This window comes from Callithrix jacchus, chromosome 15, assembly GCF_049354715.1.
Source record: "Callithrix jacchus isolate 240 chromosome 15, calJac240_pri, whole genome shotgun sequence".
NCBI lineage: Eukaryota > Metazoa > Chordata > Mammalia > Primates > Cebidae > Callithrix > Callithrix jacchus.
In genome coordinates, this window is record NC_133516.1 from 36,627,597 (window position 1) to 36,651,980 (window position 24,384).

General features: G+C 44.4%; 1 protein-coding gene across 28 annotated transcripts in view; it reads left to right on the plus strand.

Annotated features, from left to right (window-relative positions):
* The window catches only part of CACNA2D3 (calcium voltage-gated channel auxiliary subunit alpha2delta 3), a 923,853-nt gene that overhangs the window by 1,135 nt on the left and 898,334 nt on the right, over nt 1-24,384 (plus strand). The gene's annotated exons all lie outside the window — the stretch shown is intronic.

Consider the following 24,384-nt stretch of genomic DNA (forward strand, 5'->3'; position numbering starts at 1 on the left):
GTGAGCCCCGAGCAGCATCAGTTATCAGAGGAGTCTCTGATCCCCGGGTTTCTTGGCATGGTACTGTGCAGTGACTTCTTCCTACCAACCGGTTATTTTTAGATGACACTTGATTGTAAACACAAAGAAAAGCAGGATACTCACTGGCACTGTCCTGGCTGGGGCTCGGAAACTGAGTGTTTTTGCATGGCTCTTGTCTCCGTGTTGGTATTGCTGTTTCAGTGCCAGAGCAGATGCTCCTCGGGCCAAAAAATGCTAACTTCATCCAAGGGGCAGACTCGGTGCCTATTTTTGATGCCTTTCACCTTGCATTGGAGGCGTGGGGTTCAGTGTACCAGAGAAAGAGGCTGCACTATTGTTTGTCATCCCTGCAGTTGTACAATCCCATTATTCCCCAATCATCTAGACCCAGGGCTGGGATGCATTACATCATTACAGATAAGGAGAATGAATGTGGTTATCTTTCCACTCAGCTGCACTGCTGGGTAATAACCTATGAGAGTAGTCCACAAACTTAAGAAATGGGTCTGCATCCATGTAATTCTGGAGAGTAATGAGAACGGAGAATTGATTATTAGGCTTTTATCAGAAGCTGCATCAATTTTAATTCAAACAGGCAGCATTTTAAGCATAAGCTTAAAATTACATTGTGAAATATATGGTCCTTCATTCTCCCCTTCAGGAAATAAAGTAAAAAAAAAAAAAAAAAGAGCCGAGGAGGAGAGATTAGAGGAGTTCAAAGAATTTCAAGTTAGCAGATCAACAGGATTAATCCAAATATTCTCTTGATAGGAAATAAAATTGGCCTTCAGGGAAAAATTCTCTAAAAATGGGTAGAAACAGCTTAAATTGTTACATTAACTTTTAAGCATTTTTAAAATATGATTTTTGGGCCAATGTACCATATGTGTTATGCATGCTGCCTGGTAACCAAGTACGTATTTTATTTATGGCATTCCACTTCGGAGAGTAGCATTTTTGGGGACATTGTATGAAACAGTTTGCCCCATGAAATCCAAATATTGTAATAAAGCGTTGGCTCACCATGGAATGACCGAAGTTATTTTGGTTTAAAAATCGCCAATAGCCTTATTCATTGAAACCATGGAAAGATTGTTTGCTCGACCCTGTTGTCTCGGAAGGCATTTTTGAATTGTAGGCAGTTGGTAAACACTTGAGGCTACGAAATGCCCTTCTGGAAGAAGAGAATTTACATACCTGTGACCCACCTCGGCACTTAAAGGAATTGCCTCTTTCCCTAGCATTCTTTGAATCTGGACCAGTCTGTCTTCTGCTTTGGCATTTTGCCCACTTGTCAGGTGTTTGATGTGATGAATTCTGGACTGTGGCATTGCCTGTGTATTTTTCTTATGCTTTTAAAGAAGATAACGTTTTGTGTAACTTTTAAGAAATATTTCTCATCTGCACGTTGTAGTTGTAGCAACTCTAAAAGAATCCCTTCAGAGCTTGTTAATATTTTTTTGGTTGTGCTTTCATATCTTTTATCTCACATTTTCTAGGAACACATAAAATATGTTTTTTCCTTTCTCTCTGAAGTTACACACACATGCGTGCGTGCACACACACACACACATGCTCACACTGCACAAAACTCCACCAACCCTATTATTTGGTACTCTATAAAAGTAAATTGGAAACAGCTAAAATTTTTCTCTTACCTTCTCATCAGCATCCTTTCTGATATTGAATTCACTAGCCTTGCTTTGCTTTTGTCATGTTTGCAGCTTGACAATTGTGTAATTATTTCCAGCTGTTTATGGCTTTGTTATCATTTCTTGCTGCTGCCTGGCATTTTGTAATCTGATGCTAGGGAAAGGTGAGGTGTTGCTTGGCATTGAGTTCCAGGGTGGGTGTCCACCCTAGCCCTGTGGTTTGCAGTTGTCTGCTCTGGGGGTTCTGAAATACTCATGACTTTGGGTTATTGGGCAGGGACTTTTGTGAGTGGTGGGAAGGGCATGTTAGACCACTTGGGGAGCATTTTTCAGCTGCCCTTTGGCCTTCTTGGTCCACTATCCCCAAATGTTTCTGTGTTCTTAAAATTAGCAGAGGACATTGGTTTAGAGAGTTCAGAGTATGAATGGGAATAGACTTGAGTGCTCAGAGTGTAGGAGACTTAACACCATTTGGAAAAACAAGGGGATAATTGCTTCTCTTTTGCTAAGTCTCAAGTTTCTGGCCATTTGCATGAGGAGTTACTCCTCTAAGTCAGAACTCTGTGCACCTGCCATCATATCACTGTGTCCTTAACAATTAAGGTGCTTTCAAAATGAGTTAGAAAATTTGGTTGGAAAATGCATTAACGCTGTATTAAGGGGACTCAAAGGTGACAATACTATGTTGTATAATAGAGTGTAATTGCACTTTTAAGGCTAGGATGTTTTAAACTTGCTTTTCGGTTAAGTAAGGTGTGCTGTATACCACCATATAATTTTATGTATTTTATGTAGTCTCTAATTGACACTTCATGTTGTGGATCAATGTAGTATGTTCATTTTTAGAATGGAAGTTTAGTCATTTTTGCACTAAGGCATACACTTTGCAAAGTAGTTATTGTAAATATACGTTAAATAATCGTTGGCCATGCATCTATTTTAAGGTGTTTAGAGACTGGGAAAACTGCTGTTTTGGTAACATGTTTTTATCAGGTGATATAATTTGAGGTAGCAGGATTGTTACTGACTTCATCAATGTAAACACAGACATTTGGCAATGTACCTTGTTGTCATGGCTTCAGAAATCAGAGTGTTTTATCAGTTGTTTCTGTGTTTAATACCATGGCTTTCACTGCTTTAGCCTATTATAATATATTAGGTATTCAGTGCCAGAATTCCCTTTTTTTTTTCTTTCTGCTTGTCTTTACTGAGCACAGGAATAGCAACTTGTTAGGTCCAATTTGTCTGTTTTCAGTACAGAATGGAAGATTGTGGGATTGGTATGTTCATCTTGAGGGGTTTTAGATGCTGTGAGAGAAGAGCAGGCCTCTGGAGGGACAGTGCTGGTGTGCCACTGTGTGCCTGTGTGCCGCCTTGCTAAGCTGGCAGATACTGCAGGGGTTTCCATTCACTTCAACTTTTAATTAAGTTTCCGATTTGACATATCCATGCTCGTCAGTGTTCAGCTGCCTCTACCTTGCTTCATTTTCCCCAAAGAATGCACTTTGTTTGCTTCTCTTGAGGAGGCAGAGTTTCATTACCTGTATATTTTGGGATTCAGTGAGAAACATTCTAGTAGGTCGGGGAACCTAGGCTATTAAACTCACTGTCTCCACACCTCTAACAATCACAATCAAAGGCAATAAACTTAGCTGATTCTCATTTCATCCTCCTCAGGGAGAATTGGATAGGAGCTGGGTTTTTCATTCTATTTAGACCTGCTTTGGGGGAACCGGTGTTCATAGGAATGAAGGGTTACAGTTACATTTTCCAGAATCATGATGATAAACACACGATGGAAATACAGGTAATGTGTGTTTCTGCCAGTAATGCTAGAAAAGAACTGACATTTACCTTGGACGCCTCATGCAGCACTTACCAAACACGCACGTCTTGGAATGCACAACATGTTTTTCGCATTATCAACTATTTATTGAGAGAGCAGCTTTAATATATAAAGTTGATGTCTGTTTCCACAGGACAGAGTCAGCAAAGTAAAAGGTTGGTGCTTTAAGCCATTTTTATAATTATGACTTTTCATCAATGTGGAAATCGATGGATGTTTAAATAATTAAATAGGTGTATTCACTTATCAGGAATTAGGTAGCAGCGCTGTGCTGTTCCTGGGAAGCCCAGCACTGTTCAGATTGCTTTTGTGGGGGAGGCGCTGTTTTGCTAACATTTTTTGTTGAATAAACACAGCTACTTGCCATCCCCAATGATAAATGCATTTAACCTATGCTGCTGATGCTTTAATTCATAGCATTGCTTCAAATGCTGGACTTTTCCATAGGAGGAGATTTTTAAAAGTCTTGAAATCTCTGAAATAACAGGTTTTAATCGTTCAGGGCAGTTTATTGGTGTCATTGACACAATCACCCAGACAGTAGCAGAGCAGGGCAAACCAATGAGCATTCAGTTTGTGCTTCTTATGCAGACATCTTATTGTACTTGTAGAGTCACTTGCTAACTTTATGTCTGAGCCCTTTTGTTCATTTTTTTGCTTTTTCTTACTTTCCTTGTTTTTTTCTTCCTTAAAATTTCTTTTCTACCAGATACATTTCTACTTTGCCTTTTCTCCCACTAGGAGCTTCTGCAGCCTGTGTTGCTCAGGAGATTGACAGATGCTAGTCAGAATTAAGGGAAAATGAAAACATAGGCATGGTTTTCTGGTTGGAGGCAAACTGCACATTTTTATTCCCATGTGGTTATAATTTTGATTGATTAGCATGGTGATCTCATGCTGATTTTAATTAATTAATTTAACACTAGTGCAAATTTTAGGCAAACACATGAATACCAAACCTCCCGATAATTCTGAAATCCACTGGGCCTGAGCTGGCACAGTTAGTGCTTCCAGTTTTTGATGAAGACATAGCTATTTGTCAGCGTGAGCAAAAGTGAAAGAGAGGTGAAAGCATCACCCCTGGCACCTGTGGCCCTTCCAGGTGTTTCATTTCCCTACAGTTTGAAGCACATGTTCTTGGAAGTGCAGCTTTGGGATTCTAGCCTCTATCAGCCGTGTATTGATCTCCACTTGGTGTTCAGTGTTCCCACTTGCGTTGATCAATTCATGGTCTGGTACGTTGGGCCTACTTAAAGAAGTGTAAGTTTTCACCGAGGAGCCTTTGTTTGAGGCCTGACATGAATCCTGATTTACCATTGTAGATGCCTATGATGCCAGCAAGTGGGCCTTTTCTTCTCTCCAGCGCATCTCCTCTGTGGGATGTGAGCAGCAGCTATTTGAGGGGCCTCCATCTTTTGTGGTCACAGTGCTTGTTGGTACAGCCTTTGGGTCGAGACCACAGCATCTTCTACACAGGGAGTATTAGCAGACTGTGTGTCCCTGGGACAGTGATTTGACTTAGAGGTTTGCTGTGGCCAAGACTGAGAAAAAAATAAAATAGATATTATAAAATGCCAGCCAATGAATTAGCATATGAGGTTTTTCTCCCTTTTTAATGTACTTTTTATACTTGAGACATAACAGCCTAGGTTTCATCTCCAGTGACTGCAGTGAAGCTTCTGTGTATCACTTAGTGAAAGGAAAAGTTCCTAATGTCAGGCTTCTGGTAAAACCTACAGAATCCTTAATCAGCCATCATTGGTACATTAAACAAAATTTTGCTTCTCCTTCAAAGGAAGAAAATGATATGAGGAAGAGGAGGATGCTTGATTTTTCATGATTTTACTGAGTATTTAATGACCAGCAGACTTGTCCGAAGTGGTGGTTCTGTAGTGTGAAGCCGGACTCTGAGACCCCTCGACAGCCCAGAACTTTGGCCAGTGCTTACAGCTCACCCTTGGCAGATTAGGCATTTGTATAGCTGATGTGTTTTAGGGGATTTCTGCATGCATAGTCAGCACATCTACTTTTCAGAAGGGAATTTTTGTTTTTACAAATACATCTTTGAAAAGAATCCAGTTCATTTCTAATAAATGGTAAAGATTTCAACTTCCATTTGCTTTGAACAGCCCTCATTGGGTGCTCATTCCCAGGCTGTTTAAATAAGGCATTAAATTTATAAGGTTTATTAAATTTATATGTTACATAGCTTCCCAGTTACCCCAAATCAAGATTATGGAAATAAACAACTCAGAAGCCAAACTATTAGTGCACATTTCAAGGCTGTATTAGAAAGGAAAGCATTGTCTTTTCACAAGAAATGGATGGCTGTTCCTTCACTTTGTGTACCTCAGAGTGTTCATCTTGGCTCCTGTTATTGGAAAACAGTACCCTTCCAAGGTTAAAAGGGCTGTTATGCATGTAAATGATCTGGACAGGCAAGGTGGGCAAGGCTATAAATGCTGTGGGTTCACAAACAGACCTCGAGTTTTCCATTTTAGGTGAAACAACCCAGTTGATAATCAGGGCCTGCCCATGACATTACCATTATACTTATTAAGTGTGTGTATGTGTGTGTGCTGGTGCCAATAAAAATGAATGCTGCTCATCATGGAACGTGCCAGATAATGCTTGCTGATGGGGAAGACTGTTCTTGTCCTCTTGGATGCTAGAGAGGCTGACTTGAGAGAATGAACCAGGGCAGTAGGACAGAACTGAGTCATCCAGTCCAACAGGCATGGATTTGTTCAACGTCTGGGATTTTGTAGGCAGTTGGCATCTGAGGACTTGCTGAGACCAGAACTGGCCATGTAATTTGTGATCCCCAGTGCAAAATGCAGAACCCCTTGTTAAAAAAATTATTAAGAATTCCAGGATGTGGCAGCAGAGCCTTAGACCAAGTGCGGGGCCCTGTCTAAGCCACCGTGGGACAGGCTGTCCTTGTTTTGGCTTGCTTTCTTTCCTTCTGGATAGCTCACCCTCTCAGCTCCATTCAGTCAGTCTAGGAGGCTTCCCTTGCCTACCTTTGTTCCATCTCCAATAAAATCATTTTCTGATTTTATGAGTAACAGGTCAAGAGCTTGGAGGACTTTCAAAGATTCACATCTTTGGAGTTGCTAAAGTCAGGGTCATTGACCTTAAGCAGTGGCATCTCTCTTTTTATCTTTTCTGTGTGAATTTCCAGTGTGGCCCTGGGCAAATTGCTTAATCTAATAGTATAAACAAATAGCACTCATGCTGTAGTTTCTGCTTTCTAGGTGCTATGATGAGCCCTTTACATATGACGTCCCATTAAATTCTCCCAGCAACCTAATGAGGCAGGGACTATTATTCAGCCCATTTTGCAGATTGAGAAGCTGAGGCTTGAACTTAGCAGCCTCCCCATGGTGACTGAGCTGGGGCTTTCGGGGTCTGCACATCTGTCCACAGTGCTACACTCTTTCTTGTCTTTGTGTGATCCTTTTTGACCTCAGTTCCTATTGAAAAGAAGGTGCATAATACCTGTGTTTTTGATCTCACAGGTGTTTGGGAGGATTAAATGAGAAACATCTGGGATAGTAATTTGGAAACAAAGCCTGGGATAACAGCTGAAAGGACATAGCCCTGGAGTCAGGTGGACCTGGATATGAGCCCCAGATCTGACATTTCCTCTTCTGCTTTGCCTTGTAGTTTAACATTTCTGAACCTGTACCCTTAAATGAGACAGGGGACCAATACCTTCTATCTTATAGGCTGTGATGAAGGTTAAATGAAATAAAATATGCAAAGCACTTAGCACCATGCCTGGCACGTTGGCTTCTGCCAGCAAGTTGCCATCATTCCTAGTTGCAGTATACAAATGCAAGCTCTTCGGGTAATCTTCATTGAGCTTCTGTGGGGCCTGGCTGCATACATGCATGTGGACTTGGTGAATGAGCAAGTGCATGGATGGGTGAGTGCCAGGCATTGGCATGTAGGCAGGTGATTCCCCAGCTGGCCCCTGATGAGAGTATGTTAGAGCAGGAGGAAGGCTCTAGGGACTGTGGCCTCTGTCAAGATGTATACCCTTCCGCTTGAGATCAGCTCCCTTCTCCCTGAGCCTGGGGGGAGAGGCCCAGAGGAGCCCATCACCCAAGGAATCGAGGTTGCCACATCTGCCCCACAGCCCAGAGTGAGGTCCTTATGCCCCCAGAGATCCCAGCACACACAGCCATTTTCCCTGCTGTGGAAGCATGTTCAGGAGCCAGCTGCAGATGATCTCTAATCCAGATACCCCCTTGGACAGCATTTCAGTTGTTTTGAATGATGTGTGGCACATGGGAAGCCTTGGTTCTCAGGTCATCCTCTCATTCATACTGTCCCATTTCCTTACTAATGAACAAGAGACACTTGGAATTTTTGTCACTTTGATCTCGTAATTAGTTCATAAAATGAAGGCAGTGTATGTCATGCACAGTTAATGTGGCAGGGGCACAATGACAAAAGCATTTATTATGTCCCCAGGGAGGTGGATTTTTTTTTTTTTTGCTTTCTTTCCCAAATCCTCCTAATCTTGGCCATTGCACAGCAAAGGTGGGCAGCTGTAAGAGTAAAATTTGCTGTTGCTGTAACATTGTACTGTAATTTGTGAAGTAAGGTGAAAGTTGGAGATACAGGGCAGGCGTTTGACTCTTTGTACACGTACTATCCATAATGCCGTTTCCATTGTATTGTTTGTGGCAGAGGTGGAACAATATTGTAAAAAGAACAATAGATGTGGGAGACAGTAAATTCACTGGATGCAGGTAGTCTTCAGTCGCAAGTCATGCCATCCAGCTTTACTCTCAGCCTCCTACTGGTTTTCATTATTAGTGAAATGTCTGTTGGTGCAATATTACTGTGTCATGTACAAACAGCTCAGTGGGCATAGGCTTTTGCCCCACTGACATAAACGATAGTCATTTGACTTCTGGAATGGTAATGCTAAGTTTGGATATTCTTTCTTCTTGACTTTGGCCTGGGCCCCTGTTGGAATGCTATTGTCATTTGCTTTTATAATACGGAATTTGCACACCAACTCAGACAGCACACTTAGACAAATCACTATCTAGCAACCGTAAAGAGTGTTTGTGTGCATGCGTGTGTGTTTTATATATGTGGGTTGTTTCCCTTTGTTACTAAATACTGGTAACTAATTTCAAATCCCAGAGTGTGTGGCCGAGTTCGGGTATTTCGGAACATCGGGAGCCACCTGGTCGCCCCGAAGTAAGATGTAATCCTCTCAGGAGAGGGCTCACAGCTCACTAATCTTTTGAAGAAGCCAACAGTGCACATTTCCCAGACTGGGAATTTCAGAAGTATAGAGCCATAGCTGGGTTTGCTACTTGAGCAGCAGTGTTTTCAGTTTTCTGCTTGAAACAAATGCTTTCTGAATGATAGGAAAAATACGTTGGCTTAGGAAGAAATCAGAGGATTGACTTTTGAAAATCTACTCTTAAGAGAGGTGGCTGGTCTTGGGAAAGCAGAACCTTGTGGAGTTGAGAATCTGAACCTGAGTGACAGCAATCAGGTTTGAATGCAGATGCTACTGCTGACTGGTCACATGGCCCTGACAAGTGGGTCACCGAGCCTCAGTGTTTGTACCCATCAAGTGGACACAATGGTACTAACTTCTAAGGTAGGGCCTCAGTGTTTGTACCTAACAAATGGGCACAATGGTACTAACTTCTAACTTGAGAGGCCCAAGTGAGAAGATGCATGCAGGATGCTTGGCAAAAAGTGACTCATGGGAAGTGTATAGAAAAGGCAGATTGTTGTTGTCATTATTCCCAAAGAGTTGCTTCTACAAACACACCAGCAAGTGGTGGTTGCTAAAGACAGTAGTTTGTCCACTTGGGGGTTGTTCATGTCAATACATCTAGAGGCCTTGTCCTGAATCTTCCTCTAAGTTGCCTACGACTCAGCTCTACAAGGGATTTTAGGCAGTAATAATAATAATGCAGGTATTTTATTTGTATTTTATGATGTGTGCTTTATGATATATCATTTAATTTCTCATAGCAACTCCTGAGGTCAGATCTGTTATAATTTGCATCAGTTTTAGAGATGCAGAAACATCTCTGACATCTAAGACAGAGGAATATAACTTTGCCCAAGGCTACATGGCTCCAAGTGGCAAAGGCAGACTGTGAGTCCGTATTATGTGAATCCCACTTCAGGTGCTTGTGGTGTTGTGGGGTCAGAGGAAAGGTATTTGGGGAATTTCTAGGACCAGCCATTTGTCCTTGGCACTGGTCTTAGTATGGAATTAGCTCATCAGAGTGTTTGGTGGAAACTTCTCCCCTGCCCTTGAATTTTTCCCTGATGGAATTCTTAGTCTTGTCGCTTGGGCATTGTCATTTGCTTTCATAATGCAGAACTTAAAAGGGGTAGGAGCTGGAATGAGAGGTAGGCTTGAAGCACCTAGTAAATTTTAGCTCTTCTGTTTTTGTTCTTCCTATTCTTTATATTTCTTAGATGCTTATTGGTGCTTATTATTATTTTTTCTCTTGATAAAGCCACAGTTTGGTTTGTCTGTACCATTGACTGCTAGCTTGAAAGCCACACCCCCAAACTCACTACGGTTTTTATTTTGTGTGGAATGAGTCTTGCATGGCTTTCCGTGTCCCCTGCAGGTCTGGGGTTCTGGGATGTGTGATATCCTGTGACCCCCTTATCTCCTTTGGTGGTGAAAGGGGAGGGGTGAGCAGGAAGCTGGGAAACTAGGTGTTAAATTCCCCCAGGGCATGCTTGCTCTTTCTGACCTGGAGAGGGTCCCTCTGTGGCACTTAGCACAGAGCTATCTATGAGGTGGTCTTCAGTAGTTGTTTGTGTGTGGCCAGCATGAAGGTACAGATAAACAAAGGAAGGAATAGCTGCCCAGCCTTTTCCCTGTCCTTGCATGCTGGTGATGGAAATAAGAACACTGTAGACCACAGGCAGATCACCAGGTCCTTCATAGCCCTTTCCCCACTTATGCTCCAATGCCAGGGTTTTATGAGTCCCAGCATCAGGCACGGATGCTGCAAAAAGTGGGGGCTGCCTTCCAGCTACAACAATCTAACCTTGAAGCCCTGCAGGCAGGTCCCTTGCCCACAACCCTTGCAATGCCAGCAGGGACTGCCAGACAGCAGAGCAAGCTGGTCCTCAATTCTCCTAGCTGGCCGACCCCCGCTCCTTGCCCCTGGGAGCATCCCTGCCCATCTGGGTCAGCACCCCGGAGGCATGGCAGAGTCTCCCCTGGAAGCATTCAGATGGGCTGAGGGGTCCAGGCGCCTCTGCAGTACCAAGCTGAGCAGCTGCCGCGGGAGCACCGCAGTGCCGGGCGGGTGCACGAGGAGCACCAAGCGAGACTGATGGGGCCGCCGCAGCCGCCACCATCAACCTGGGGAGGCAACTCAGCAAAGGCAATTAGGAAGCTGCTGCAGCTAATTCCATAAAGCGCTCGAGCACCACATTACCATTGATATTAGGGAGAAATGTGAATTTTAATTTCTGTTCCCTTCGCCGTCACATGGGGTTGAGGCCCTGCCAGCATCAAGATGTGTGCGAGGTGTTTGCTTAGTGTGATCTCACTTTCTCAGGGAGGTGCTTCTTTATTTGTTTGTTTGTTGTTTACATCACCGGGGCTGGATTTCTGAGTCTGTGCATTGGAGGCTACTGGGAGCTGCATAATCTGCCCACTGCAGCATACCTGCAGCGTCCGCAGAACATTCCTTGGGCGATCTCACTGCTGCACACTGCACGGGGTGTGTCAGGCACCTTCACACAGGAGGAAATCTTTAAGAGAGGTCATCAAGGGAGTTTGGGTTGTTTTTATTTACATTTGCATCCTGCAGGCACAGTAGTCTGCTCTCTTCCCCAAGCCCGACCTGTGGATGTGCTAAGAGCCTGCACCAGTGCACCCCTGAGGTGAGAGGAAACAGCTGCTGGGAAGTGGGAATTACATGGATTTAATAGGGGGGCAGTTTTGCCAAAAGACATTTGGCCTCAGCCTCTGCTTCCTTCAGATATCAAGACTGAATAGAGGGTTGTGTTGTGAGGCTTTCGGAAGAGTCTTACCTCCAGCTGCTCCTTGGGATGTGACTCCTCCGTGGAGCTGTGACTTGTGCTCGGCAGAGCACTGTGTGTCCTGAGTGAGCAGGACGTGATACCCACCTTGAACCTTCGTCCTGAGCCTGACCTACTCATTTAGAAGGGGATGAGAGGACTTTGGAGAGAGGGCAGGTCTGGGAAATGACCCCTCCAGCTGTGAGTGCGTGTAGGGGCTCAGTGGCATGCCCCAGGTCTCATAGTGAATCAGGAATGGGCCAGGGCCCCAGTGCTGGAGTCTTGACTACCAGGCTTGGGCCCAGGCCAATGTATTGAGGCCACAGATGGAAGAAGGTTCTATATCCCACAGTGGGCTTCTTGGAGGACAGGAGGAGGCAGCCCTGAGCCCCATGCCTTGTCTGCTCCCTGTCCCATGCCTTTCAAAACTACCCAGCTGGCCTCCACTGGAAATCTGTTGTAGTTGTTTATGGAGAAGGGTGTGTTTGCTAGCCAACTCTCCTCAGACTCAATTGAATTTAAGCCTGAATTTCACCTAGAGAAAATGTTTTTCCAGTGTATCTATTTTTACCAGCTAAAATACTTTGTCCCAGTGTGTCATCAGGGAACATTCCCATTATTACCATTATCTATATAAGTGAAGCCGGTAGGAGACAGAACAATTAGTCAAGCGTTTATTCAACACTGATAACCTCTCTGGAAACCTGAAGCCTTCGACCTTCTCCTTTTCCTCAGTTGAGGTTCAGATGATCAAATGCTTCCTTTTGGGTAAAATATCATGGTTTAGGGAAATCTTCAGCTATCTTAACAGACGCCCAAGAATACATTTGCTTTTGTCCAAATGTTGGACATCCTTTCCTTTCTTCCTTCTCTCACTTCTTTCCTTCTTGCTTCAACAAACATCCATCGAATACTCAATGAGGTGTGCAGAGCTATGCTGGGCACCCAAATCCCTTTGCTGCTGCGTCCACCTTTCCCATCCTTACCCTGAGTGCTTTGGTGACAGCACACTGCTTGAGTTCCCTGCACACATCCGGCTGCGTCACGCCTCTGTGCCAATGCCCGTGCCATTTCCTGTTTACACTGCTGACCCTGCTGTCCTTGTCTGGCTGCTGAGCCTCAGTTCTACAGGATGTCAGATTTTAGCCCGCAGAAATGTCACCTGGGGAGCTTGTAAAGATGCATTATTTCAGGAGCCTCCTCCAAGAGACCCTGGCCCAGGAAGCTTGGCCTGGAGCCCCAGAACCTGCACATGAACAAACATCTCAGGTGACTCTCATTTGGTGGTCCTTGGACCACGTGTTGAGAGACACTGTTTACATCTTGCCTCTGGGAAGGCTTCTGGCTTTCCCTAAAGAGACTCAGTCATTCCCTCCTTTCTATTCTGGCCTATCTCCCTTGCTGGCCTGTGCACCTCTTCTTTCCTGGCCTGCGACATCTTCCTGCAGTGATTTTTCACAAATTCATATGCGTAGAGGCTATTTTGTCCTGGGCCAGAGGCTGGAGCTGCTCTCCCCCCGAGCCAGGTCTGAAACATGGGCTGGCACAGGGTCTAACCTTTCTCAGTGTGGGTAGCATGAATGGAGATTTTCCCTGCCATAGAAATGAGGGCTTTGGAACAAGTCAGACATTTTATCTTTTAAGTCCAAAGGTATCCAGATACTCGTCTCCTTGTTGAGGCAGTTTATTTAGAAATCACTGAGCACAGTTGAATGGCCATTCTCCAATTTGTGAGATGGAGAGAAATTTGTTGACCTGTCACCGATGGCTTTTCTTCTTACCAAATAGGTTACTGGGACCTGTGGTTACTAGCCCTTTAACAGAAAATTGTTTAGTGAACATCAGTTTGAAAGACGCCATCTGCTTCCTATAAAAGCCTGCTCCTAATCTCCCTGGTGCAAGAATTGCTCCCTCAGGGGCCTTTTGGGCACAAAACTGTATTTTTTTCTAAGTCAGTGCCTTTCAAACTTCTTAAACTGTGGCCCACAGGAAAAAATACATGTTTCATTGCAACCCGTTACACACAACCTCACATGTGAAACATGTTTCAAGAAACATTACTTAGCCTTATTCCTTGCAGTGCAGAGTGGTATTTCATAGTTTATTCTATGGTATTCTATTCAATGCAAGTCGACTGGACTGGACTCTGCTGTACTCTAGTCTACACTATTCTACTCTGTTTTCTCTTCTGTTCCATTCATTTTAGAAGGCTAGCTCTGACCTGTAACTTTATTTCACAACATAATACATGTGTTTTAAAAACCCGTGCACTAAATGTTACCGGGGTAAATGATAAGTTAGTTAGGTTTTATTCTGGGAGGTGCCAACAAATGATCAGTGGTGACAGCTAATGCTTATCAGCCAGTCACATGGCAATGCTGTCTGTATAAATTTCATTTCACCTCTGCAACAATCCCGTGGGACAGGCACTCTGATGGCGTCCTTTTCCAGAGGAGTACACGAGTACCTGGAGGTGACGTGATTTGCCCAAGGCCACACAGCTAATAAGTGATGGCATCAATTTGTGAACCCAGGGCTGTCTGATCATGAAGCCTGGACTCTCACCTGCCCTTGCATTTGCCTCTTCCTTTTCCAGCAGCCACTTTAGTTGGTTCCAAGTGTTAGCACTGGGCTATGCAATGTGAAAGACCCAGAAAGAGGAAACTGGGAGATGGCATGCCCGGAAGCGATGGAGAAGAAATGTGAGAGAAGGTGGGGAGAGGGGAGGAGAGCAGTCTGTGAAGCCTGAGGTAAATTGTGGTCCTCAGAGCATCTGGTATTTTGCTGAGCACCTAGAGAACCTGCAGTGTTTTTGCATCTCTGTTACAGTGGCTGCCTCCTCCTTAGAGCACCCACTGCATCTGGTATTTGTGATTGTACCTGCTGGACAATTATTTGTTTTCACATCTTCTCTGACCAAGGGTCATCATTTTGAGGCAAGAAATGATGGTTTGTACTTCTTGGCACACCAGGATCTGGCCCAAGGAGATGTCACCAGGGTTTGGTGACTACTGAGTGTATGAGGACATCCTTTATGTTAATCCTCATAACTAGCCCATGAGTCATATTCCATCCTCATTCAGCATTTGGGGAAATTGAGCCCAAGATCACAAAGCTAGTGAGGGAAGAGCCAGGTGAAGGACCACCATCCCAGATGAAAAGGTGACTGTTATGTTTGCATGTGTTTGGTTTTTGCTTTCTGAAGATTAATTTTGTCTTCTTGCACCTCCTCCTGGGGGTTTCTCCTCTCACCATCTGGATCTGGCTTTCTGTATTTGGGTGCCTTTTCTTTGTGTTGTTTGGGCAGGATGTAGCTGGACCAGAGAGTCATTAGGCTAGAGGGGGCAGAAGTCTGGCCATCCAGGTTCTAGCTCTGGCCTCACACTGCTGAGCTTGGGGATCTTGGGAAACTCACTGCTTCTCCCTGGGCTTGCCTGCAGTAGAGCTCAAAGGTCAGCACAGTTCCAGAGGACAGCAGATCCAACCTCATTTCCCCACATGTTCCACAGTGAGATGGGCAGCAGTTGGTTGTGACTTGCTTCTTTTTTCTTAGTCCCAGTGTGCCCCCATCCCACCCACACCTATTGCCCTGCAGCCGTCTGCAGGTGTCTCTGTGAGTGGAGGGAGGTGTGCACGGGCTGCTGGCCCCACCTTGGGTGCTGTCCAGCAGGCACAGCAGATTCACACACACCCACTGCAGACAAGGCAGACTTAGCTGAATGGCCAAGAGTCACATTCATGTCAGAGCAGGCAGAAATGACATAGCATTTGACAAATTCTTCTCTGCATTTTTGCTGACATTATCTCCCAGGAGTCCTCATACCACAGCCTCATTCTTAGAGTTGTGTATGGGAATGGAGTCATCTTTGAATGTAAAAGGCAAAAATAAAAGGGACTAAAATATTTGACATATGATGAAGTTCTGTGATATTTTAGACAGTGAGTAAATTGTTATTTATATAACCTGGTATATTCATTTCCCGTGATCCACCCTCCCTTGAATGTTGACTTAATAACATGCCTGACTAAATGACGTTAATTGCTTTAAACTGCCAAATTAAAAAAAAAAGCCAGCATTCATTCAACAAGTGTGGTGTGTTCACAGCCCAGGCTGGAGGCAGAGAGGAGTACAGTTGAGTTCTCTCTGGGGAGGGAAGGCTGAGATGTAGCCTGAGAGGCTCAGGAGAGAGGAAATGCACATCTCGGGAACACTGGCTGCTTGGGCCACTATAAGCAATGGAGTGAGGTTCCTGGAACCAGAAGCTGGCCATGGGTTTGAATCCTGGCTCCACCAGTGGCCTAAAGCAGTTTCTTAGCTTCTCTACTTCCCATTTTCCTCTTCTTTAAATGATCCCTATTTCATTGGACTGTCATGAGGATTAAATCGGATCATGAATATAAAATCTATCTCAGTGTCTGACAGCTGTAGGAATTCAATGAATGACAGCAATCATTATTTTAATCTTGGCATCAAAGGTGAGACATCTCCTTGGGCCAGGTCCTGGCATGCCATCATTTCTGGCCTCAAAAAGATGACCCCCGATCAGAGAAGGAGATGTGAAAACAAGTATTTATCTAGCAGGTACAATCACAAATACCAGATGCAATGGGTGCTCTGAGGAGGAGGCAGCCCCTGTAACAGAGATGCAAAAATGCTGCAGGTTCTCTAGGTGCTCAGCAAAATACCAGATGCTCTGAGGACCACCATTCTCCCCGGGCTTCACAGACTTCCCTCTTCCCCTCTCCCTGCTTTCTCTCATATTTCCTCCCCGTGGCTGCCTGGCATGCCACTCCCAAATTTCCTCTACCTGGGCCTTTCACATTGTATAGCCCAGTGCTAACACTTGGGAGCAACTGGAATGACGGTTAGCCAAGGAAGAGGCAAATGCAAATGCAGGTGAGAATCCAGGCTTCACGTTCAGACAGCCCTGGGTTCACAAATCACCACTTATTAGCTGTGTGGCTTTAGGCAAGTTATATCACCTCCCTGAATTGCACACCCACCCTCTGAGGTCATTGGTACTGCCTCATCCAAAGAATATCGGCTCCCTGGAGCAAGACCCTTGTCTGGTTGGTCCTAGGCTCTCAGTTGCTACTGCCTTCAGATTTTTGGCTCTTGCAATAGTCTCTGTCAGAAAATATTTGTGGAATAAATGAATGACTGAGTGTGGAGAATGAATGAACACTTTACCAGCTGAGAAAACTGAGGCTCAGAAAGGTCAGTGAGATCAAACCGGACAGAACAGAGGACTGCCTTGTTCTCAGCCATGACCATTCACTAGTGGGGGCTCGTTAGCACCTCTCTGTGTTGTTACCTAAATTTCCAAGAGAAACACCTTCTGTGATCTACAGATAAAACGTGTGTGTGTGTGTGTGTGTGTGTGTGTGTGTGTGTGTGCATGCCTGAGAAGATGTGTCATATTAGATGTATACTCATGGTTGTTTAGAAACTAATTATTTGATCAATTCTCATTTTTGGGTGAAATGGCACCCTGGTAACCCTTCTCTCTTTGGGTGAGAAGCTCCCTAAAAGCTCTTATGTTCTGAATTAGCCACAGTGTCCCTCTAGGGAGTCAAAACAGTAAAGGTTCCGTGCTTCTTCTGAGACTTGGTAAGGGAAATTGTTCCATTGAGCTCCCTGTGTATGTATCATCTTTGCCTTTTTTATTGCAACAGTGACCTAAACCTCCCGACCAACCTGTCCAAAACCCTCATTTTCCCAAGGCAGTGGGCTGTGAAACTTTACTGTTCATCTACTTTGTCAGGTCCTGTTTTGTGGGCAAAACTGCTGGGTTAAGAGAGGAAGAGAAGGAGAGGCAGAGGGGCTGAAGAATGAAAAAGAGCACTTCCTGTTGCTTTTAAGAAAGTCCTTGAACTCAGCCCTTGAATGGCACAGTATAAATTTGACAGATGACGGCTATTAATACTTTGCTTCTTGTGTAGCAGCTTTTAGTCCAGGATGTCAGAATACATCAATAACACATTTTTTTTCCATTTTTCCATTTCATGTGTAGGGAGAAACCTGAGAGCATCTCCAGAGAGAATGTTACTGCCTTGGTCCCTAGCAGAAGCATGGGAAAACAACCCGAATTTGATGATTTTATCCATCCATCCATTCATTCGTTTATTCAGCAAACATTTTTGCATCTTGGTACTCTGTCCAGGTATCATGCCCACTCTCAGATTATAAGGACAAGCAAAGTAAGATTGCACCCTCATGGAGATTACAATCTAATGTGAGAATCAGGCATATCTCAAAGAATTAAACGAATGCATGCAAGTCTCCTTGCAATGCCATGAAAGAAGGAATGCTGATAGCTCATGACCTGAGGACCTGCTCTGGTCTGGGGTCAGAGGAGGCTTGCCAAGGGCATGGCATGATCCTCTACTGAGACCAGAAGGATGAAGAATTAATATGACAGAAAGGTGGAAGATGGGTATCTGGACCCTTTGTGATGCTTTCTTTCCTGTCCTGGCCCAGCCTCACCCTCACTGCTCCTCCTCCTGTGAGTTCAGGGACTTATCCTGTACATTCTTCTTGGCCTTTCATTCTCTTGCTTCTACTGCCCCAAACCCCCTCCCTTGTCCCTATAGCAGCTTGTTCAATTCTCAGTCTTCCTGGCCTGATTCTTTTTGTGTGTGTGTGTGACGGAGTTTCGCTCTTGTTACCCAGGCTGGAGTGCAATGGCGTGATTTCGGCTCACCGCAACCTCTGCCTCATGGGTTCAGGCAATTCTCCTGCCTCAGCCTCCTGAGTAGCTGGGATTACAGGCATGTGCCACCATGCCCAGCTAATTTTTTGTATTTTTAGTAGAGACGGGGTTTCACCATGTTGACCAAGATGGTCTCGATCTCTTGACCTCGTGATCCACCCGCTTCGGCCTCCCAAAGTGCTGGGATTACAGGCTTGAGCCACCGCGCCTGGCCTTCCTGGCCTGATTCTTTAGTTCAGCAAAGAGCTTTTCAGTTCCTGCTATGCCAAGGGCTCAGTGCTGGGCTCTCAGTTGCTACTGTATTCAGGAAGCCTTTTCCAGCCTCCTCCGCTTTGTACCTCACTTTATTCATTATAGTTGACCTTGATTTGTAATTATTGTTGTACTATCCTTGGGTTCTTTCCTCAACTCCACAAGTGTTGGGAGGCCCTTTTCTCATCTTCGTTTACCTTGTGGCTTCTTAGGGTAAAGCCTGATGATGGGATGCAGAGTGAATACATGGAGGAGGGGAAAAGAAAGGGGATTTGTTTAGGTGGGAGGAGGGAGAGGATTAGTAAAAATAGCTAATGGGTACTAGGCTTAATATCTGGGTGACAAAATAATGTGTACAACAAATCCCCATGACAAAGGTTTACCTATGTAACAAATCTGTGTGTGTACACCTGAACTTAAAATAAAAGTATAAAAAAAAAGATAAAACTTTAAAAACAAATTAAATGAAACAGATTGATGAGTGCTGGACTGGGGAAGGTAGACCATAGCATGGAGGCAGCAAGGAGTCTCTGTGGCCTTGGCTTTCCAGTTTCCATGAAACCCCCAATACCTGCACACATGGGGCCACCACTCACTCCCTACTGGCCAGTGTTTCTCTGAGAATTGTCCAAGGACCACATCGGAACCAGCCAGCATGCTTGTTAAAAATAAAGATTCCTGGGGCCTTCCACCTAGGATTCTGTTAAATGAAAATGTCTATGGAGAGTTGACAGAGACCTACATATTTTTAACAAAACCCACACCCCAGGTAATTCTAATACACCCTCAAGTTTAAGAACAGCAGCTGAAGTCCAGGAGATCTCAACTCCAGCTACAAAACAGAATCACCAGGGAAGCTTTGTAAAAATTCTCATGCCTAGACTCTGCCCGGCACCATTTAATCAGAATATTTAGGGTGGTCGTGGTGATGATGATACACTACTACTTGTTGAACATTTAACATAAGGCCTCACAGCATTCAGGATTCCTAAGACATATTACTTCACTAAATCCTCGCAACCCTGTAAGTAAGCTACTGTATTACCATCCATATTTAACTGATGAAGAAGCTGAGGCATAGAGTATGTTAATTAACTTTCCCAAAGCTACTTGGCTAGGAAGCGATAGAGCCAGGATTCCACACTGGGCGTTTTGACTCCAGCCGCTGCACTATACTTCCTTCTTTCATGGCCTGCCTTTGTGGAGTTGTTTCTGTGAGAATGATTGTGCTAGTTAGTGACAGGTATAAGACATCCCTCTCCCTGAGTGTGCACAAGCACAACAACCCCGAGTGATGAGGAGTCACTAGCTAACGCTGGTCCTCTAAGTACAGTGAAAGCAGGCTGTGAGTAGGTTTCTTTGCTCCAGAATTGGTTCCCGTCACAGGAAATAGGTAGCAAGGGTGAGGCACATGCTGGTTATGCCAGCAACAACTGCTTGGTTCTGGCCCAAGTCTTTTGTCCTAGTTGCTTTTCTTCCCAGGATTGAAGAAGCTCCTAGGCCAATTGTCATATATGTGGCTTCCTCTCAACGGAAATGCTGAGTTCATTATTGCAAGTGTGGATTCTTTGTGTGATGGCATGAGCTTCAGAAGTGCTAGAGACAAGAATTTCCTTGTGTTCATGTATAAATGCTGGGTGACCGCTGGGAATAAATAATAACTGTGATCAATGTGGAGCTTTTAAAATTATAAAGCATTGCCTATTCACTATGGAAAATTTTGGAAATATAGATAAGTAAAAAAGCAAGTTAACAACAAACTGCTATCCCTTTATCCTGACCTTGTCATTATTAATATTTTTATGTATTTCTTTCAGTCTTTCTTCCTTTGCTTATGTGTATGTATATTTGTGTGTATATATATATATGTACACATAAATGGGATCATATTGTATCAGCTATATTATAATGGCAAGATATTTTAGAGCAGATTCAGGCAGTACTGTAGGGACCACATAAAATAATTCTTTTTCATATGATAGATAAAATTCATCCTCTTCTTTGAAAAATTGGAATGTACCAGATGATACAAAAAGAAAAAAATTTCTAAATCTTATGATGCAAGAATATTCACATTCAAATTTTGCAGCATTTCTTTTAGGCTGCTGAAAACTGAAATCAGATTGTCAACATAAAGTTATTTTGCATTTCCCCCCAACTTTATCTTATGAACATATCCCTTATCACTGAGTATTTTCCATAATGATTTGTGTTCTGGCTACAAAACATTTCCCCCTGGGGACGTTGTATGGCTGTGTCCCGTTTTCCACAGTGTGGAGCATGAAGGTTGTTGCCCAGCTTTCCCTGTGTAAACAATGCTCTGATGAACATCTTTTCTGTCTCTGTCGATTTGATTCCTGATTATGCCCCTCAGAGCAGCCTCATAATGTGAACTTCATCAGCACTCTCCATTCTCGCTGCCCTTCGTGTGTGCGTTGTGTATGTGTGTGTGAAATTCTCCTCTTTGTTTCTTCCACAGTGTCTAGCTCTGTGTCTGACACAGGCTTGCCTGGGAGACCAGACAGATTTGGTTGGACCAAAAGGCCTTTACTCTTCCTTATATAATCAAGATACAAGATAATCAACGTAGGGTGCAAAGCCAGACTCTGGGGCTGGGCATACCTGGGTTAAAATACTGGCTTTGCTGCTTACTAGCTGTGTGGATTTGAGCAAAGTACTCAACTTATTTGAGTCTTAAGTTTACTAAGGGAAAAAATAATATGTACTTATGGAGCTATGAGGATTAAGTGAAATAATGTATGTCAAGTGCTTAGCAGAGAATTGAACACAGTAACGGTTCAATAATGGCAAATGTTATTTTTATTATTTTTACTCTTTATTTAACCTTCAGGACTATAGGAATTCAATTCATTTAAAAAACTACTGCTGTTTTTACAAATAGAATTTTAAAATATTCTGGAGATTAATTGTGTATTTAACTACTCGCTGTGGTTTAGAGAGAGGTGTTAGGATATCAGGCTTCATTTTAATATCTGCTTATGGAATCCCTAAAAGAGTTTAAGATTTTAGATTGGCTCCTACCCTAGAAGACTGGCATTAAAAAGATAGACCAAGATCTGAGCATTGGCTGGGACAGAGCAAGCTGCCTCCTTAAGCTCCCAATGCAGTTGTTTTAGCAATCTAATAAATTAAGGGTAACAGTAATAATGGGAATTAACAACGGCTAATTAAAATGCTGTAAGTTGCCAATTATGTAACAGTGTCTAAACCGCAGAGTAAATGGAGATATTTGCAGATGCAAAGTTGTGCTGTGCACAGTGTTAGGGGACTAGGGTGTTTCGATAATGAAAGCACCCTGGATGCGTGTGTGTGGATTTCTGGAGACTGGTGGCCAAACTACAAGCTGTTTACTGCTAGCCAGAAAAATGGAGAGCTCCAGACACTGTAAAGAGTTGCAATTTTTTTCATTTAGGGAAGTGTCCCTCTCAGCCATTTAATATACTAAAATGTCTAAGAAAGAAGAAGGATTCCAGGTGTTTTCTGAATGCGAGGCTTGTTGTAAGCAGCAGAGCCTAGCCCTGCACGGCATATCCCAGCATCCTGGGGGTTCTGGGATCTAGGTTTCTCCAGGTCGAGTCTGCCCTTTGCCTATCTCTGGCACTGGGCATCCTCACCACCCAGTGCAGGGCACAGCATCCAGAGACTGCATGAGGTCGACAAGTGAAATAGACCAACAGGGAGCTTTTCAATAGATAGACCCTGTCCGCTTTCAATTATGGAAGAGGCTCTACTTTTATCTTTTTCACTATTGCTTCATCATTCCCTCTCTTCTCTCCTGGATGGATGTTGGAACTTTTCATTTTCCAACAGGGCCTCCATGTCTCTTAATATCACTTTCATATTTTCTCTTTATCTTTCTGCACTGCGTTTTGAGGGGTTTCATCAATTTGTCTTTTCTTCACCTGGTTTCTTTTCAGCTGGGACTAATCTCACTATTTTTACTTGTTTATATATTTTTAAAACCTCCATTACATTTTTCAGTTCTAGAATATCTATTATGGTTGTTATTAAAATAGGCCTTTTTTTTTTTCCTGGTTCTCTGTTCAGGATGGGACAGTATTCTTCCCTGCTCTCCTCATTCCTGCAGCCTTGACTTCTGCCCTTGACCTGGTGTTAAACCCTAGCTCTAAGTCTTGTATCCAGTACTGCTACCTCTGGGACTTTCTTGAGGGCGCTGGTCCTGGGTGTAATCGGTGTAACTGTGTTACAAATTTGTTAGCCAACTTCCTTCTAGTCCATGACCTCCACTACACTAGAGGTGACCTTGGCCTCTAGTTCCTGAGCATAGGGCCTGATGCTGAGACTGGCTTGGTACATCCAGGAATAGTGGGGACGAAGGCAGGCTTTCTGGGAACAATGCTGATCTCTTTCCCACTGCCAGGAGAGCAGGAGGCGTAGCTGCAGCTGAGCAGCTAGGTCCCTGCAGCCCTGCCCATGCAGTTCAGTGGCAGGGGAGCGGTGTGTGTCCAGTCCCTCCCTCTTCCTCTGTAGGGATTGGTACGTGTTTCCATTCCATGGGCTGACACAGGAATGTGGGGAAGGGGAGGGTGGCCTAGTGGAGTGTCTCTTTGTTGAGTGAGCTCCTCAGAGTTCCCCATGCATTCAGCAGGGCCCATGGAAACCACCATAGAATGTGGTCTTTCTGAGCTGCATGCGCATAGAATGTCTTGGGGAAGACCCTGAGGGAGTCAGTGGGTTGTCAGCATCAGGGCCCCTCTGTCCCCACCTTCTCATGGGCCGTTTCCTGCCTGCGATTGCCACACTTTGTCACAGGGTGGCAGCAAGAGGCAGATGCGGAGGCTGCACTGGGCTCTTGTCACAGCTGTGGACACTGCCAGGCTGCATGCCCGGTCCTCCTGGAGCTGTGGACAGACGTCCTGGCTGAGGCTGTGGCTGAAGGCCTTTTCTTACCGGCATGGAAGGTTCAGCAAAGGGAGAGATTTTCCCCTTTCAGTGAATGAGGCTGATAATATCCTTAGCTTTCCAATCAGCCTTTTCTGCATCAGAACTCATACCTTTTTCAGAGGAACAGTGCACGCCTACCAGAAAATATAAAAAACAAATGTCAGAGTGAGAGCTGGGGGTGAGGGGACAGCCGGAAACTCCACCTGCACTGCCTGCTGGCTGTCACTTGGGCATGTGGCTTTGCTCTTCCCGGCCTTAGTGTCCCCATGTGTAAAATGAGGAGAACGGTCACATCCGAGTGGTGAGGCTGACGTGTGAAGTAAGGACCTCGAGTGTCTAAGGCCATCAGCTTGGCACAGAGGAAGCTTTGGCTCTTCTGACTCTAAAAGCCAGTATTTGGCATACATGGAATTAGCAGACGAAAGGAATCAGAGGAGCCCTCGCTTGGAGAATTTCCAACTAATCTCTGGTAAAAGAGGAACCAGAACAGACCGCTTTCTCCTCCCTCCCTCCCTCCCTCCCTCCCTCCCTCCCTCCCTTCATTCCTTCTTTGCTGTTATCGGTGGTGTTCCATGACAGACTTTGGCTCCACACTGCCTCGGTCAGAGCCTGACTGTTCTACACTCTCTGTGACCTGGGGCAAGTTATGTAACCTCTCTGTGTCTCTACTTCCTCCTTCGTAAAATGGGGATGGCTTTGAGATTTTGGTGAGTATTACAGTGCTAGTATAGGTAAAGCCTGGCACATGGGGAGCACTGGATTAGTGTTTGCTTTTACTGTCCTGCTTGACTCTCTGAGAGCCAAGGTGGGCTTTTCCAGAGGCTTCAGAAATAGTTGTTGATGGAAGGTTTTTATGCCACTGGCCTCCACAATGGCCCACACGTGCTCTTGAGGTGCGCATGGGCTCTTAGCTCCAGATGGCTCCTTC